Genomic DNA, 19,024 nt, shown 5'->3' on the forward strand with positions numbered 1-19,024 from the left:
TGATGATTTATTGCCACTGCTGGCAATTTTATGGCCTAAAAGGACTCCTTCAAACAAACGAAGCAAAAGATTCCCTCTCTTATGTCAAAATTGCCCAGCGTAGTCTCTCCAGATGACTAAAAGTATCTACAACAAATCAATGATGACTGGATGAAAATTCCTTCTGTAAAAGTAGACGAAACTATTAAGAACTGTTGATAAGTAAACGCATTTTGTGGGAACACACTCAACATGAAAACTGTATTTGGCGAGTGAGAATCCCAGCCCCACCAGAGTTTCCGCTCTCACGTTTATCCCTTCCACATTCAAATGCTGGCTGCGAAAGAATTTTTTAGTAAGATGAATCTTATAAAGTGAAAAATAGGAATAAGCTCATTACTTCCACAGTGAGTGGATATTTGCTTACCGGCCAATGTGCGAGGAGTAGCAGCTCATGCCTAAATTTTATTCCTACTGAAAATATGCTCCGTAGCATGAAGATAACGCAGTTACATGCGCAGCCTTACACTTCCAGTTTCTCTGTTTCTGACCCTCTAGAGGAATAGTAAAATAATAACAATAATAATGCATTCTATTTTAACTCTTCTTCCAAAGTAAGCAAATAACGAAGTAACTCATTTATACAATTTTATGAAACATATTTAATTTTTATAAATTGCTTCCTAAAAAAATTAAAAATAAGTGCATTAAAATGTGGAGAAGTTCCTGTGAAATAATCGGACACGCCTATCTTAATGTGGTACCTGTGTGAAGCCCCCACCGACGCCGGCCTTGAGCTGTTCCCAATATACTGCAACAATCATAATAGCGCTCTAATTCCGTTATTCTTGACGATAATCATGTAAGTGAGAAAAAGCTTAGAAAAAGATTAGAAAAAAATTGAAATTATGCTTAAAGTTTGTTGCAAGTCGCACAAACGCTGTCATTATGAAATACTGGATGACTAGTACAGGTAATTTGGGCTCCATTTTAAGCTGACGCGCATTTTTGACACGTCTCATTATTTCTGACGACGTATCTTCTTAACTACACGCTGTACAATGTGCAGTGATACTATGTTGCAGGTGCATTCAGTGCTCTATATAGATACTATATGCAAAATGTGTTGCGAATGATGTTAGTAGTAAAAATTGATAAAACGCGACGCCTGATATTGAAGTTTTACTACACGCCAGTGCAAGCGGAAGTTAGTTTTTGACACTTTGACGTGTGCATCACGTCAAACCTCCCCTCCCCCCCCCCTCCATTGAACTATGTGCCGTACAGTGAACCAAGTTTTCAAGTGCATTCATTGATATAAGAAGATAATGTTTGTATTTGTGTTGCGAATAGCATTAGTAGTAAAGAAGTAAACATCTTGGCAGATGCTGAAGTTTCACCACATGAACAGCGAAAATGTAATAAGCGATAAACGTTTTTCTCTCCACAATTTTGTGGGGGCTCTCTGAGAGAAAAAGCTCAATAAAGGTTTGAAGCTGTATGTGAAATTCGTTGGAAGTAGCTATGTGGTATCATTTTCGAATAATGGATGAACACAGTTGGAATATTTAAGTGTCATCAGCTCCAAGACAAATTTTCTAATAATGATATTTATCTTATCGTGTTGAACTTCACTTGCTCTTAATGAGTAGATTATGATTGTATTCTATTATATTGTATGGAACTGGGGACCTAGAAACGACGGAGAGGCTTTGTCCCCGCCTTAGTCCGCAGTGGTACACAACCCCGCAACAGGCTACAGCAGTCCACTCACCCCACCGCCGCCCCAAACCGAACCTAAGGTTCTTGTGCGGTTTGGCCCCCAGTGGAGCCCCCCCCCCCCCTCCCCCAGCCACCCCTGGGAACGTCTCGCACCAGACGAGTGTAACGCCAATGTTTGCGTGTTAGAATAATTATGATGTACGTGGAGAAAGTGTTTGCGCAGTAATCGCCGACATAGTGTAACTGAGGCTGATAAGGGAACCAGCCCACATTCGCCTAGGCAGATGGAAAGCCCCCACAGACTGGCAGGCACACCGGACCTCGACACTAATCCGCCGGGCGGATTCGCGCCGGGGACAGGCGCACCTTCCTGCCCGGAAAGCAGTGCATTAGACCACACGGCTAACCGGGCGAGTTAGATTATAACAGTATGTTAAATTTTTAAATACGGTCAATAATTTCGCGAAATATTGGAAATGAACTTTTTGTTGCTCCACGAAGCCATTAGATAGGCCATCTGCACCCGAAAATCCATGACAGACACCCATAAACGGATTTTATATTGTAAATTGTAGATATGTACGATCCCTTAACGAAATATACGATAATTTCGTAACAACTATGCGATCCAGTAACACTGAAAGGCTGGCAACGCTGCAAACAAGACTGAAAGTCATATTTAGATATTAGTCATGGAGGCAGAAAAAGAAGGGAGGTGGCACTACAGACTTACTCTGTACGTCGTTTTGAAGCCAGAGTGCGTGCCATTTTAAGTAGCTTAAAATATTAGCAGTCTACTGCTTTACCTTGTTTATTTTTCATTATTTCTGTAGTGGGCATGCAATAACTGTTTTAAATACGAAAAATTATGGAGCTTACGTGAATAAAATAGTGTCAGGAAGGTAACTTCAAACGTTTTCCTGTTCTTGAGTGCGTATTTGCTCTAATAATGCGACACAGTCAGAGTGACGTCACGGAGAAGCGTCACCGCGGTGAACTGTGGGGGTATGGATGCGGTGAACCTAATGTTTTGGGTTAGTCAAGATGGCGGACATCGGCTTCAAGTTTGTGACGTAATGTCATCTCCGCTCTTTTTTTGCTTCCATGATATTAGTTGACTGATGACCTCAGATGTTAAGTCCCATAGCGCTCAGAACCATTTGAACCAGATATTAGTTATAAGAGTATATCTCAGACAATCAACTTCGTCTTTGTATCTCAATTATCAGTGAAGAACATTTTTCGATCCTTTTTTTTTTTTCTTGTTAAACTAATAGAACTGACATTCTTTCCTTCTTCTTGTTCGAGCGTCGGCAATATAATGTTTTACCATTCCTGTAACTTGTATTTTACGTTAAATAATAATAATGTTTCAATTATTTCCTCTTCATTTTGGTAGCATGTATGATGCCCTGCGATTTCCTAGTTAAGAAGTCGGTTTTGTATAATCATTAGCCTGTAAATTAGGTGAAAGTCGTCAGTTCAGTGACGCGACCATCGCGTGTACTATCCTCTTCCCATTCCAACATTAGTAAGTTGAGCCTGCAACCTATGTTTTTAACGACATCCGATTGTGATTATTATCATCATGCAAAACTAACTTCTGAAGTAACATTGAGGATAACGTGATTTCGCCTCACCAAGCTCACTTTGTACCCGTGGACTCGGTGTTTGTGTTGTCCTCATCATTTCATCATCATCACTGGTGGCAGTGACTAGTTGGACGGTGTAAGAAGTGGACTGCGTAAATATTGGGACTTCCTACGGGCGCTGATGACAGCGCAGTTGAGCGCCCCACAAAACAAACACCATCATCACCAAGCTCACTGCTTTCCAACGACAAGTTCTTGTCCTGAAGATAATTCTTGCATGATAATGAAAAGCAATACATTCTTGACAATTTTATAACTACATGTTTTCTTCTCTTATCAGCCATCTGACGCATTATTTCTTCGAAAACATTTTACCCTCACGAACAAATTTAAAATAAAGAAACCCATTTTGAAGAAGTGATACATCAAAGTTATCCAACCGAATGAGCAGCACGAGCGCGATGTTCCTGTGTGGTTCCCTACAGACCCTCGAGCTGGCTGGTGGCTAGTGGCCGGTGGCGTTGCCAGAGTGGTCCCAACACTCTGGCTGCGTGAGCTTGGCGGGTGGACTTCGGTGCTCGTAGTCTGACAGCAGTAGTGTAAATGACTTGGCTGCACTTGTGAGACTCGAGGGACGGTGTGGGATCACACCCGGTGTAGCATTTCTTTAAATAAATACATAAACATTCCTATCTTATGCAGGGTAGTGGCAGTAATTTAGATGTTAAATATAAGTACAGCACAAGTGGATTTAACTTGGGATAAGTGGACTCCTATCTGTTGTAGCCTCCCCACAAAATTTTATCTATTATTATTTGGTTGATGATTCTAATTTTTGTGTGACCTCAGAACAAAATTGGTTCCCATTTATAATCTCCGTGCACAAATGCATTCACATTTAATGTACCCACAAAATTCTTTTCTCATTTAATGTAAGCTCGAAACAGAAAAATTCCTAATCATAATAAAAAATAAATTCAGTAACCTTGTAAAATTTGTACGACAGCAGTGCTGTGTCGTGGCCCTGTAAGATCATTCTGAATAAAAAGCAAAAATTCTTACCTCAATAAAAAACGGCGAATATATCTGCTCTTACCTAAAAAATTTTTTTGGCATAGCTCCGTGCAATGCTGGCTTATACATTTGTGATTTGTGAAAGGAAGCAACTCATTTTTTTAAATGAATGCTTTTTTTAAAAAAAATTACTTTATATTACCAAAATTATTATTAGGACATTTTTAAAACATTTGGATGACAGTTCAGATACATTACTAAATATGCGCGACGCTGCTTCTTTACCTTACACAATAATACTCCATCTCCCGATTCCCGACCAGAGCAGACTGCAGACAAACGCAGACTACTTCAGACACGCGACTAGCAACAACTAACTGCTACAGTTACACAGTTCGTACAGCAGTCAACACTGCTCTCTGGTCAGCGATTCTCATATCGCAGACAGCGCATACCTCTTACATAACCCTCCACTGGGGGGGCAAAAATTTGGCAGCGATGGTGAGTCAATTGGACTTGCTATGAGCAACAAATTTTTCTTAATTAACTAAGATTACAGACACAGAATATATACATATATATAAGTGCAGAACATGAAATAAAATATAGTGCACATGCACTGAGGGCATACAAACAAAACAGGAAAACAATCACAGATAGAGAACATATGTCCAGAACATGAAATAAAATAAAGTGCACATGCACTGAGTACAGAACATATCAAGAGATCACAAAATGTATACGCAATGAGTACAAATCATATTAACAAATGACATAAAGTGCACACGTACTGTAGTACAGAACATATCAGGTAATGACAAAATGTATACGCAATGAGTACAAATCATATTAACAAATGATATAAAGTGCACATGCACTGTAGTACAGAACGTATCAGGAAATCACAAAATGTATACACAATGAGTACAAATCATATTAGCAAATGACATAAAGTACATACGCACTGTAGTATTTTTTTACCATTTTACAAGAACTAGGATAGGAAAGGGAAGGATTGCATCATGGTTGTAGCACAGTAGGTTGCACGTAGCTGCACTGAAAGTCCATATCTTTTTACAGAAGCACAACACCAAGTGAGACAATCTGAAGTTCTCTTCCCTGAAGTATTAATCAGTGTAGCCAAGACACTGAAATGTCGTATTAATATTCAATGTTATCATTTTGGTAGTACATTACGTACACCAAACAGTGGGACCATAATAACATCTCCATCGCTCAAGGTGGTGGACAGCATGTCGTGTCAACACCACGTTCTTGTAAGGTACACCAACGCAGAATTAGTGCAAAAACCAAATATAGTGCTCCATGATCATGAGGATAGACAGGACAAACGGATATTGCAGTAATTCCTGGTTATTAGGTCAGAAGGTGAAGGACATTAAGTCTTATGCCAGTCATCATTGAGAATTACACTAGTCTATCAACTGTTTTGAGTAATTGGTGGCACTCATTGCCTAGTTACTGAACATTTCTGTACTATATATGAAGTATTACAGAATAATGTTCATAAGTCATCTGATTATAGTGAACATTGGCACTCATTGGCCAGCTACAAACCATTTTTATGCATTATTCAAAAGTGATCATTCAAAACAAGAGTTAATTAATGGCATACTATTTACATAATTCAGCTAGCTATAGTAATCATTGGCACTCATTGGCCAGTTACAAACCATCAGAAGTCATCCTTCAAAACAGGAGTTAAAGAGTGTAGCATCAAGCTACTAGTATTCATATATATATAGCATGTAAGTGACATAATACAAATATAAGAAACAGTGGCATTCATTGGCCAGTTACTAAACATATAGCAAGTATTGAATATTACAAAACATTTTTCATCATTCAAGTGACATACAACATATTTAAAATAATTATTGGCACTCATTGGCCAGTTACAAATCATCAGAAGTCATTCTTCAAAACAGGAGCTAATGAGTGTAGCATCAAGCTACTAGTATTCATATATATAGTATGTAAGTGACATAATAAAAAATTAAAATAAGAAACAGTGGCATTCATTGGTCAGTTACTAAACATATAGCAAGTATTGAATAGTAAAAAACATTTTTCATCATTCAAGTGACATACGACATATTTAAAATAATTATTGGCACTCATTGGCCAGTTACAAATCATCAGAAGTCATTCTTCAAAACAGGAGCTAATGAGTGTAGCATCAAGCTACTAGTATTCATATATATAGCATGTAAGTGACATAATAAAAAATTAAAATAAGAAACAGTGGCATTCATTGGTCAGTTACTAAACATATAGCAAGTATTGAATAGTAAAAAACATTTTTCGTCATTCAAGTGACATACGACATATTTAAAATAATTATTGGCACTCATTGGCCAGTTACAAATCATCAGAAGTCATCATTCAAAACAGGAGCTAATGAGTGTAGCATCAAGCTACTAGTATTCACATATATAGAGCATGTAAGTGACATAATACAAATATAAGAAACAGTGGCATTCATTGGCCAGTTACAAATCATCAGAAGTCATCCTTCAAAACAGGAGTTAAAGAGTGTAGAGCATGTATGCATTATTACAAAAATATCATTCCCTATTACTCAGAACTCATCATTCAAGTGACATATGACATATTTAAAATGTAACACACTATAACTATTACTCAAGGTCTGTGATTAGAAAACATCATTCAGTATTACTCAGAACTCTCTTAAACTGGTAGCATTATTTGGGACTGTTAATACATTTTTTTATACTAGTAATGCATTGCGTTGGGATCGATAATTAATTGCTGGGGCATAACAATATTTACTCTTGACTTATTGCTGCAAATGAGGATAGTAACATCATTCGTCATGAGTCAGCTGTAGCAAGGTTATGAAACAAATAGAGTATATGTGATCACATTCATGAATAACACACACAGTACTAGAACAGGTTTAATGACCAACTTCTTATAGAACATTAATTTCATGAATAGCTTCTCCTGGGGAAAAAAATACAAAATGGACTATTAAGCCGAAAGAAGAAACGCATATTATGCTGAAAAGTAGTGAACTTCGAATTAACAGGTTATGAAATGTGTATTAAATATATATGTACTCTAGCTGTCCTTTCCAAAACCTTCAGTCATTATACCATGCGACATAAGACATACTGTCAAAACGAACTGCAACAAATACTTAAATAACTACTTAGCATTTCGTAACTAACAGTAAATATATAAACTTCATCACCTGTAAACAAAAACTTCATTATTCATATCACCATAACTTCATTATTATCATCACCTGCAAAGAAAAACTTCATTATTCATATTACCATATTCTTCATCATTATTCATCACCATTCATTATCATCTGCAAAAAGACACTTCATTATTCATTATTCATATTACCATTTACTTCATACAACTATTCATAGTATAGAGTTCCTTTTTTCTAGTATATTTCATCACTAAAACTAAGATGTGTAGTTCTGTCTGACAGCCTGCATCAATCGCCTCGTATTCTGAAAGAAAAAATTAGTTAAGACCGCTATCATACGATGTGTATAGTATATTCTTGTTAATGCTTGTTAATTCTGATCCATTTACTCTTCGTGACGAGGTATTGCATCTTCTTTCGTTCATTCCGAAGGTGAAATTCCCATTTCATAGTAATCCACTGCGGTTTGTTTAATTTATTTCTTTTACACGTTATTGCTTTCTGAAAATGATGAACAATGATTAATGTCTTGCATTTAAATCATATACCCATTAAATAAAAACTGGTTTCTAGTGATATAATTGAGCATACAGCATAACATGACAGAAAACGTATTATGTCAAAAAACATTGACAGTGTTCAGGTGCAAAATGTACACAGAAAATCATAATTTAGTAGGAAAAAAAATGTAAAATAGTCACGATGTTGAGATATCATAAGGCAAAATGTCAAAGTCAACTGGTGTTTGTTACATCTTTAACACTTCATAGTGCATACAAACAAAACAGGAAAACAATCATACATACATGAAAAATGGAAAATGTGCACGGTCTGATGTGTAACGGCAAGAAAGGCGACCTGCTAACCTTACCTTGCCGGGCACTTGCCAAGAAAAAATACGATAACCATAAGTGTTCATATAAATATAATTGCATAAGTAGTCATAAAATATATAAGTTTATCTGGAAAAATGTGCACGGTCCGATGTGTAACGACAAGAAAAGCGACCTGCTAACCTTACCTTGCCGGGAACTTGCCAAGAAAAAATACAATAATCATCAGTAAGTAGTCACATAAATATAATTGCATCATTGGTCATATAAAAATCAGGAAATGGCATTACAGTGTGATAAATCATAAAGTATATTCATTTAATAAAGGGTTTAATATTGGAGACATGGTGATTGCCTTTACTTTTTCTGGTTCTCAAAGTTTCGACGTGTACTACATTGGGGTGAGGAATGCTGCGAATTCGATATGGACCAGCGTGTAGAAGCTCAAATTTACTACACCTATTCTTTCCTCTGTTGGATAAATAATGTGTGTGTACTAATATCTTCTGTCCAATCTGAAAGTCACAGCGTGTACAAACCTGTTTTTGCTGTCTTCTCCGGCGCTCTGCGGCACGTTTGATGTTGTTCAGTGCAGTGTCAATTATTTCATGGTGTCTTAGTCGACGAGATGTAGGAAACGTTACTAATTCTTTAATTTTGTTAGGTGGTTCAACATTTTTCAGTATAACAGTCGGAGATAGCATAGTAGATTCATTTGGTATGGAATTAATTACACCCTGGAATGAGAGTATGTGTGTGTCCCAATCAATATGTCTTTTATGGCAGTATATTCTACACAGTTTACCAATTTCTTTCATTAGTCGTTCACAAGGGTTCGAAGAAGCATGGTACCAGGATATATAGATCGGAGAAATGGTTCTAGCTCGTAACATACGTGTCCATATAGCAGATCGAAACTGTGATCCCTTGTCGGAAATTACTTTCAATACATGCCCTACATGGAATAGAAAATGTTTTACAAATGCTTTCGAAACAGTTTTAGCAGTAGCTTTGCGTAACGAAGTGAAGGTAACAAATTTTGAAGTGAGTTCAACAGTGACAGAGATGTAGCAAAAACCTCTATTAGTTCTGGGAATCGGACCAAAAATATCTACAGCAGCCATGTGTCTCAATTTAACAGGTACAATGGGATGTAACGGAGGCATATATGAAGTCGTATCTGACTTAGCTTTCTGGCAGATTTTACATGACGCTAAAACTCGTCGAATACGTTTCTCCATGTTGGTAAAATAACAGTTCTGTCTCAGTATAAGACAACATTTTCTGGCTCCGTAATGTGCGTAACTTAAATGAGTACACCAAATTAATTTGTTAACAAGCTCGTCAAGAATACATAATAACCAATTGTTGCTGTCAGGGTGAGAGCGGCGAAACAGAATATTATTCCGTACAGTGTAATGGTTTCTAATGGTAACATTATTCTTATATTGCCAAAGGTGTTTAATTTCTTTCCATACGTTGTCTTTACTCTGCTCTTGTGCTATGTCTTGTAATGACGACGAAATGAAATTTTCAAATGCAACTTGTTGAATGTACATGACGCTGAAATTTGCTTTGCAGAAGTTAGTTGCGATGTCTTGCTGATTGTTGCTGAGAGAACGGGATAGTGCGTCTGCTACAATATTTTGTGTGCCGGGAATTTGAACAATTGTAAAATTAAATTACTGTAAATAAAGTTTCCATCTGCTTAATCTGTCGTGTGTAAATTTAGCGGAAAGTAAAAACTGTATAGCTCTATGATCTGTGTAAACGGTAGTGTGTCTTCCATAAAGAAAATGCCGAAATCTCGTAAATGCCCAAACAACGCATAATGTTTCAAGTTCTGTAACAGAATAATTGCGTTCAGCAGGTGATAGAATGCGACTTGCAAAGGCGATGTTTTTAATTACTGTAGTACCATCTTCTTCAATTTCCTGAAAAATGTGTACGCCTAAAGCGGTGTTAGAACTGTGGGTGGCAATGGAAAAATTTCTAGTGAGATCTGGATGTGATAAAAGTGGTGCATTCAACAAAGCTTGTTTCAGGTTCACAAATTCAGAATGTGCTTGGCTATCCCAGGACCAAATAGTGTTTTTACCCGTCAATTGACATAATCTAGGGGTGTCTAAAGCAGAGTAATGAATTTACGAAAAAAGTTAATTAGCAGTACCATGAAATTTCTGTAGAAGGTCTTCTAGTGTCTGTGGGCGATCTGTTTCATTAATAATAATGCCGTTGATGTGACGCGAATCAAGTACGAGGCGAAGTGAACCATCCTTTTTCTTAACAATATGGAGCGGGTTTATGTACGGACTAACTGCCGGTTCAATAATAGCTTGCAATTCTTTCTTAAATTGTTCTCTGTGAATATATGGAATGGGATAATGTTTGGCTTTAAATGTGTCGTGCTGTTTTTGAAGTTCATACATAAAACCGGACATAGTACCAGGAACGTTGTCAAAAACTGGAGCTCGCTGTAAAAGAATTTTGCGTAGTTGCGTGCGTTCATCGTCTGTATTTGCACTGCTCTGTTTAACTTTATCAGAAATCATTTGCACAACGTCATAGTCAGCTTCATCTGGAGTATTATAGTTGTGTACGTACGTATCTGTGAACAATGTGGAATGACAGTCTATGTCACGTGATCCGGAAATGACCTCTGTACGATTAATTGTTTGTTCTTCTGCAGATAAAGAGTGCTGAAATTCTAAAGCCAGTTGTACATTTTCATCCTTTAACATTAAATAGGAGTTTTGAAAGTCAATAATTGCGTCGTGTTGTACCATAAAATTCGTACCTAAAATAACGTCTGTTGTCAATAAGGGAACAATCCAAAAATTTGAGTGAAATGTATGACCTGCAATACAAAATGATAAATGTGTCTGTAATTTTACATCTACTCCATTACCAGATACTGCTCCTTTTACTTTAGTTTTGCCTAATGGTAACGTAGGATAGATATTCTCTTTGTTACATTCGTTGAAAGTTTCCTCATTTATAACTGACATAGGTGATCCAGAATCGATTACTGCTGAAAATTTGGATGATCCAATCTTTACTCCAATGACAGGGTGTGAAGTGGTTTTTTGAATAACTGGTCTTTCCTGCAAAAGAGTGTCTCGGATGTCGTCAAAAGTAATAACATTTTCGTGAACAAGATTCTGCGTGTCAAAAGCATTGCTTGCGTAACTGGAAGATGCAACCTATACTGTATCTAGTCAAATTCTATCTGACGTGCTATTGTTTTCGGGAGGATGCTGTGGCATTTCCACTATTTGTACTGTTCTGTTATTTCTTCCTGACGTATTACGTTCGGGATGATATCTACTGTCTGGTTCATTCATGATAATTTGTTGTTGCAGATGATTTTGCTGCTGGTAAGGCCGACTGTTATTAAACGTACGCTGAAAATTGTGCTCATTACTTTTACGTCTGTCATGATAGTCATTTCTATACGGTGCATTGCGATAGGAATTGAAATGATGTGTTTTCTGCACGTAGTGATTTCCCTGTTGTGGTGCGTTACTATTTGGTGGAGCCGACGCTATACGCGTAGGCGGCGAAACATTAAAGCTTGGTTGACCTTGTACATTACATTGTTGGTTAGGTATGCTAACCGACTGGTTTTGTTGCTGTTGTGGGGAAAAACCTCTATTGTTACCAAAATGCGTTTGCTGTTGCTGATAATTTTGACGATACTGATAATTAAAATTTTGTCTGTTATTAAAATTCTGGTGGTTGTCGTTCCTGGAGCGTCTATAGAAAACTGTCACTTTCGGTAAAACTCGTCATATCAGATTTCTTTACTCATTCTTAATCCTAGATAGACCGATAGTTGAAGAGCTGTTTTGACAGATATAAAGGACAGTAGAAGAGAAGTCAGCAGTGCAGAAAACTAAAGATGAAATAGCACTACTGCGGCTCGGGGCCCTGTGCACGCTACGGCACATATTCATCGAAGTGTAATGAATCCCCTGAGGTCAATTACGCACTGCAAATAAATTTTGGTTTCTGCATTACAGGCAATGCCGGTGAAAATTCAAAAGCAAGTTGTTGTATCCAATCCAATTCTAGTTTCTGCATTACAGGCCAAGCTGGTGAAAATACAAAAGCAAATTGTCATATCCAGTCCAAAGCGTGTACCTGTGCTCTGTCATTTTTAAATACCTTAGATTTTTTTTACAGATAAAAATTGCTTGTAATCAACGTTATCGTCTCTGAATGTGTGAACAGGTTCAGGATTGCATGAGAATCTGTTTGTCTGTGTCACTTCGGATTCTAAGTCGCGTGGTCTCTGTAAATTACCTAAGTTACACTGGCTGTGTGAGTGTGTCAAATGTTCGGAATGTGGCGTATGCTGTGCCGTGTTGGAGACTAAAACATTTTTCATTTCTGTTACTTTAATACGTTCGTCAATTTGGCTGATCTGTTGTTCAAATTTCTTATCGACTTCCTTATCCAGCGTGTGTGAAAGTTCAGGTGACATTAAATTAAACTCGTCGCGTAACTGTGTCGCGTTTTCAGAATATTTTTCAGCAACTGCACTAATTTCATCTCTAAGTGATTTCGTTGTGGCTACACGTGTACTACTTAATTCTTGTGCAACAGATCTACTTTCTTCACTACTGTTCCTAGCACAAGCCTCAATTTCCTCAAGTAATTGTTCTTTAGTATTGTGACATTGCACGGCAACGGCTGTAATCTGTTCATTAAGTTGTTTGTTCTGTTCATTAAGGTTGTCGTGTTTTTCGTTCGACTGTTTGGAATTGTTGTCTTGTTTTTCATTAAGTTGTTTGAAATTGTTGTTTAGTTTTTCATTTCACTGTTCGAGATTTTCATTACGTTGTTTGTACGATTCATTAATTCGTCTGAGATTTTCATTAAGTTGTTTGTGCTCATTGTCTAGTTTTTCATTGAGTTGTTGTAATAATGCCATAACTTGACTCCAGCCAAAATTATCGGTTCTATTCTCTGTATTGTGTGATGGTGTATCTGCATAACCATTTGGTTATTCTGTGATTCTTGAAAATGTTTGCTAATCGGATGTGCACTGTTGGTCACTACACTGGAATCAAATAAATCTGACGTATTCTGACTACATTGTTCATCTTCGTGAGAAAAATTTATCTGTTCGTTACATAAATTTTGCAAACCGGGTGTGTCAAACTGAGCAGCGGTCATTGTAACGGAACGTGCCGCGTCATCATTGTTACATTTACTCTGGACATAGCCGGCCGCGATGGCCGTGCGGTTCTGGCGCTGCAGTCCGGAACCGCGGGACTGCTACGGTCGCAGGTTCGAATCCTGCCTCGGGAATGGGTGTGTGTGATGTCCTTAGGTTAGTTAGGTTTAAGTAATTCTAAGTTCTAGGGGACTTATGACCCAAGATGTTGAGTCCCATAGTGCTCAGAGCCCTTTTTACTCTGGACATAATTGGATTTGTTTGCTCATCATTAGGATCAAAATCAATATTAGTGGTCGGTACGCACTGATTATCTGTAATTATGGGATTATCACTATTACACTGCGTGTCGCAAATATTATCGGTCATGCTATTCGAGTCGGCTATTTCACTCATTGCACATCGCGATGTACTGTTAACAGTTTTTCGCGGCATTTTCCACAAATCAAAATTAAGCACAAAATCAAACAAAGACAAAGCAAAAATGGAACAAACACAATTACAACAAAGAGCAATAAATTGCCGATGATCTGTGAAAGAAAAATGCGTTGCGCCAGATGCAAACTACATTTAAGTAAATAAGAGCAGATATATGACCTTCTCAGAAATTCACAAAGAAATACGATCCTGGCCGGCGAATATATCTGCTCTTACCTAAAAAAAATTTTTCGGCACAGCTCCGTGCAATGCTGGCCTATACATTTGTGATTTGTGAAATGAAGCAACAGATTTTTTTGAAATGAATGCTTTTTTTTTTAAAATTACTTTATATTACCAAAATTATTATTAGGACATTTTTAAAACATTTAGATGACAGTTCAGATACATTACTTTACATTACCAAAATTATTAAGAGGGCATTTTTAAAACATTTGGACCCGTGGTCTAGGGGTAGCGTCTTTGATTCATAATCAAAACGTCTTCGGTCCCGGGTTCGATCCCCGCCACTGCCTAAATTTGGATAAATAATCAGCATTGGCGGCCGAAGGCTTCCGGCATAAGAAGTCAGCCTCATTCTGCCAGCGGCATTGTCAAAGAGGGTGGAGGAGCGGATAGAGATTCAGGGCACTCTCTTGTCCTAGGGGTGGGAAATTGCCCCTAAAGGCGGAAGAATCAGCAATGATCAACGACATGAGGATGCAGAAGGCAATGGAAACCACTGCATTAAAGACACGTAACGTGCATCCACAGGACATGTGGCCTGTAATTGAACAAGTGTCATGATGATCTCTCCATTGGCAAAAGATTCTGGAATAGTCCCCCATTCGGATCTCCGGGAGGGGACTGCCAAGGGGGAGGTTACCATGAGAAAAAGATTGAATAATCAACGAAAGGATAGCGTTCTACGAGTCGGGGCGTGGAATGTCAGAAGCTTGAACGTGGTAGGGCAACTAGAAAATCTGAAAAGGGAAATGCAAAGGCTCAATCTAGATATAGTAGGGGTCAGTGAAGTGAAGTGGAAGGAAGACAAGGATTTCTGGTCAGATGAGTATCGGGTAATATCAACAGCACCAGAAAATGGTATAACAGGTGTAGGATTCGTTATGAATAGGAAGGTAGGGTAGAGGGTGTGTTACTGTGAACAGTTCAGTGACCGGGTTGTTCTAATCAGAATCGACAGCAGACCAACACCGACAACGATAGTTCAGGTATACATGCCGACGTCGCAAGCTGAAGATGAACAGATAGAGAAAGTGTATGAGGATATTGAAAGGGTAATGAAGTATGTAAAGGGGGACGAAAATCTAATAGTCATGGGCGACTGGAATGCAGTTGTAGGGGAAGGAGTAGAAGAAAAGGTTACAGGTGAATATGGGCTTGGGACAAGGAATGAAAGAGGCGAAAGACTAATTGAGTTCTGTAACAAGTTTCAGCTAGTAATAGCGAATGCCCTGTTCAAGAATCACAAGAGGAGGAGGTATACTTGGAAAAGGCCGGGAGATACGGGAAGATTTCAATTAGATTACATCATGGTCAGACAGAGATTACGAAATCGGATGCTGGATTGTAAGGTGTACCCAGGAGCATATATAGACTCAGATCACAATATAGTAGTGATGAAGAGTAGGCTGAAGTTCAAGACATTAGTCAGGCAGAATCAATACGCAAAGAAGTGGGATACGGAAGTACTAAGGAATGACGAGATACGTTTGAAGTTCTCTAACGCTATAGATACAGCAATAAGGAATAGCGCAGTAGGCAGTACAGTTGAAGGGGAATGGACATCTCTAAAAAGGGCCATCACAGAAGTTGGAAAGGAAAACATAGGTACAAAGAAGGTAGCTGCGAAGAAACCATGGGTAACAGAAGAAATACTTCAGTTGATTGATGAAAGGAGGAAGTACAAACATGTTCCGGGAAAATCAGGAATACAGAAATACAAGTCGCTGAGGAATGAAATAAATAGGAAGTGTAGAGAAGCTAAGACGAAATGGCTGCAGGAAAAACGTGAAGACATCGAAAAAGATATGATTGTCGGAAGGACAGACTCAGGAAAGTCAAAACAACCTTTGGTGACATTAAAAACAACGGTGATAACATTAAGAGTGCAACGGGAATTCCACTGTTAAATGCAGAGGAGAGAGCAGATAGGTGGAAAGAATACATTGAAAGCCTCTATGAGGGTGAAGATTTGTCTGATGTGATAGAAGAAGAAACAGGAGTCGATTTGGAAGAGATAGGGGATCCAGTATTAGAATCTGAATTTAAAAGAGCTTTGGAGGAATTACGGTCAAATAAGGCAGATGGGATAGATAACATTCCATCAGAATTTCTAAAATCATTGGGGGAAGTGGCAACAAAACGACTATTCACGTTGGTGTGTAGAATATATGAGTCTGGCGACATACCATTTGACTTTCGGAAAAGCATCATCCACACAATTCCGAAGACGGTAAGAGCTGACAAGTGCGAGAATTATCGCACAATCAGCTTAACAGCTCATACATCGAAGCTGCTTACAAGACTAATATATAGAAGAATGGAAAAGAAAATTGAGAATGCGCTAGGTAACGATCAGTTTGGCTTTAGGAAAAGTAAAGGGACGAGAGAGGCAATTCTGACGTTACGGCTAATAATGGAAGCAAGGCTAAAGAAAAATCAAGACACTTTCATAGGATTTGTCGACCTGGAAAAAGCGTTCGACAATATAAAATGGTGCAAGCTGTTCGAGATTCTGAAAAAAGTAGGGGTAAGCTATAAGGAGAGACGGGTCATATACAATATGTACAACAACCAAGAGGGAATAATAAGAGTGGACGATCAAGAACGAAGTGCTCGTATTAAGAAGGGTGTCAGACAAGGCTGTAGCCTTTCGCCCCTACTCTTCAATCTGTACATCGAGGAAGCAATGACGGAAATAAAAGAAAGGTTCAGGAGTGGAATTAAAATACAAGGTGAAAGGATATCAATGATACGATTCGCTGATGACATTGCTATCCTGAGTGAAAGTGAAGAAGAATTAAATGATCTGCTGAAAGGAATGAACTGTCTAATGAGTACACAGTATGGTTTGAGAGTAAATCGGAGAAAGACGAAGGTAATGAAAAGTAGTAGAAATGAGAACAGCGAGAAACTTAACATCAGGATTTATGGTCACAAAGTCAATGAAGTTAAGGAATTCTGCTACCTAGGCAGTAAAATATCCAATGACGGACGGAGCAAGGATGACATCAAAAGCAGACTCGCCATGGCAAAAAAGGCATTTCTGGCCAAGAGAAGTCTACTAATATCAAATACCGGCCTTAATTTGAGGAAGACATTTCTGAGGATGTACGTCTGGAGTACAGCATTGTATGGTAGTGAAACATGGACTGTGGGAAAACCGGAACAGAAGAGAATCGAAGCATTTGAGATGTGGTGCTATAGACGGATGTTGAAAATTAGGTGGACTGATAAGGTAAGGAATGAGGAGGTTCTACGCAGAATCGGAGAGGAAAGGAATATGCGGAAAACACTGATAAGGAAAAGGGACAGGATGATAGGACATCTGCTAAGACATGAGGGAATGACTTCTATGGTACTAGAGGGAGCTGTAGAGGGCAAAAACTGTAGAGGAAGACAGAGATTGGAATACGTCAAGCAAATACACTCCTGGAAATTGAAATAAGAACACCGTGAATTCATTGTCCCAGGAAGGGGAAACTTTATTGACACATTCCTGGGGTCAGATACATCACATGATCACACTGACAGAACCACAGGCACATAGACACAGGCAACAGAGCATGCACAATGTCGGCACTAGTACAGTGTATATCCACCTTTCGCAGCAATGCAGGCTGCTATTCTCCCATGGAGACGATCGTAGAGATGCTGGATGTAGTCCTGTGGAGCGGCTTGCCATGCCATTTCCACCTGGCGCCTCAGTTGGACCAGCGTTCGTGCTGGACGTGCAGACCGCGTGAGACGACGCTTCATCCAGTCCCAAACATGCTCAATGGGGGACAGATCCGGAGATCTTGCTGGCCAGGGTGGTTGACTTACACCTTCTAGAGCACGTTGGGTGGCACGGGATACATGCGGACGTGCATTGTCCTGTTGGAACAGCAAGTTCCCTTGCCGGTCTAGGAATGGTAGAACGATGGGTTCGATGACAGTTTGGATGTACCGTGCACTATTCAGTCTCCCCTCGACGATCACCAGTGGTGTACGGCCAGTGTAGGAGATCGCTCCGCACACCATGATGCCGGGTGTTGGCCCTGTGTGCCTCGGTCGTATGCAGTCCTGATTGTGGCGCTCACCTGCACGGCGCCAAACACGCATACGACCATCATTGGCACCAAGGCAGAAGCGACTCTCATCGCTGAAGACGACACGTCTCCATTCGTCCCTCTATTCACGCCTGTCGCGACACCACTGGAGGCGGGCTGCACGATGTTGGGGCGTGAGCGGAAGACGGCCTAACGGTGTGCGGGACCGTAGCCCAGCTTCATGGAGACGGTTGCGAATGGTCCTCGCCGATACCCCAGGAGCAACAGTGTCCCTAATTTGCTGGGAAGTGGCGGTGCGGTCCCCTACGGCACTGCGTAGGATCCTACGGTCTTGGCGTGCATCCGTGCGTCGCTGCGGTCCGGTCCCAGGTCGACGGGCACGTGCACCTTCCGCCGACCACTGGCGACAACATCGATGTATTGTGGAGACCTCACGCCCCACGTGTTGAGCAATTCGGCGGTACGTCCACCCGGCCTACCGTATGCCCACTATACGCCCTCGCTCAAAGTTCGTCAACTGCACATACGGTTCACGTCCACGCTGTCGCGGCATGCTACCAGTGTTAAAGACTGCGATGGAGCTCCGTATGCCACGGCAAACTGGCTGACACTGACGGCGGCGGTGCACAAATGCTGCGCAGCTAGCGCCATTCGACGGCCAACACCGCGGTTCCTGGTGTGTCCGCTGTGCCGTGCGTGTGATCATTGCTTGTACAGCCCCCTCGCAGTGTCCGGAGCAAGTATGGTGGGTCTGACACACCGGTGTCAATGTGTTCTTTTTT

Source organism: Schistocerca piceifrons, chromosome 1 (genome assembly GCF_021461385.2).
Source record: "Schistocerca piceifrons isolate TAMUIC-IGC-003096 chromosome 1, iqSchPice1.1, whole genome shotgun sequence".
Classification (NCBI taxonomy): domain Eukaryota; kingdom Metazoa; phylum Arthropoda; class Insecta; order Orthoptera; family Acrididae; genus Schistocerca; species Schistocerca piceifrons.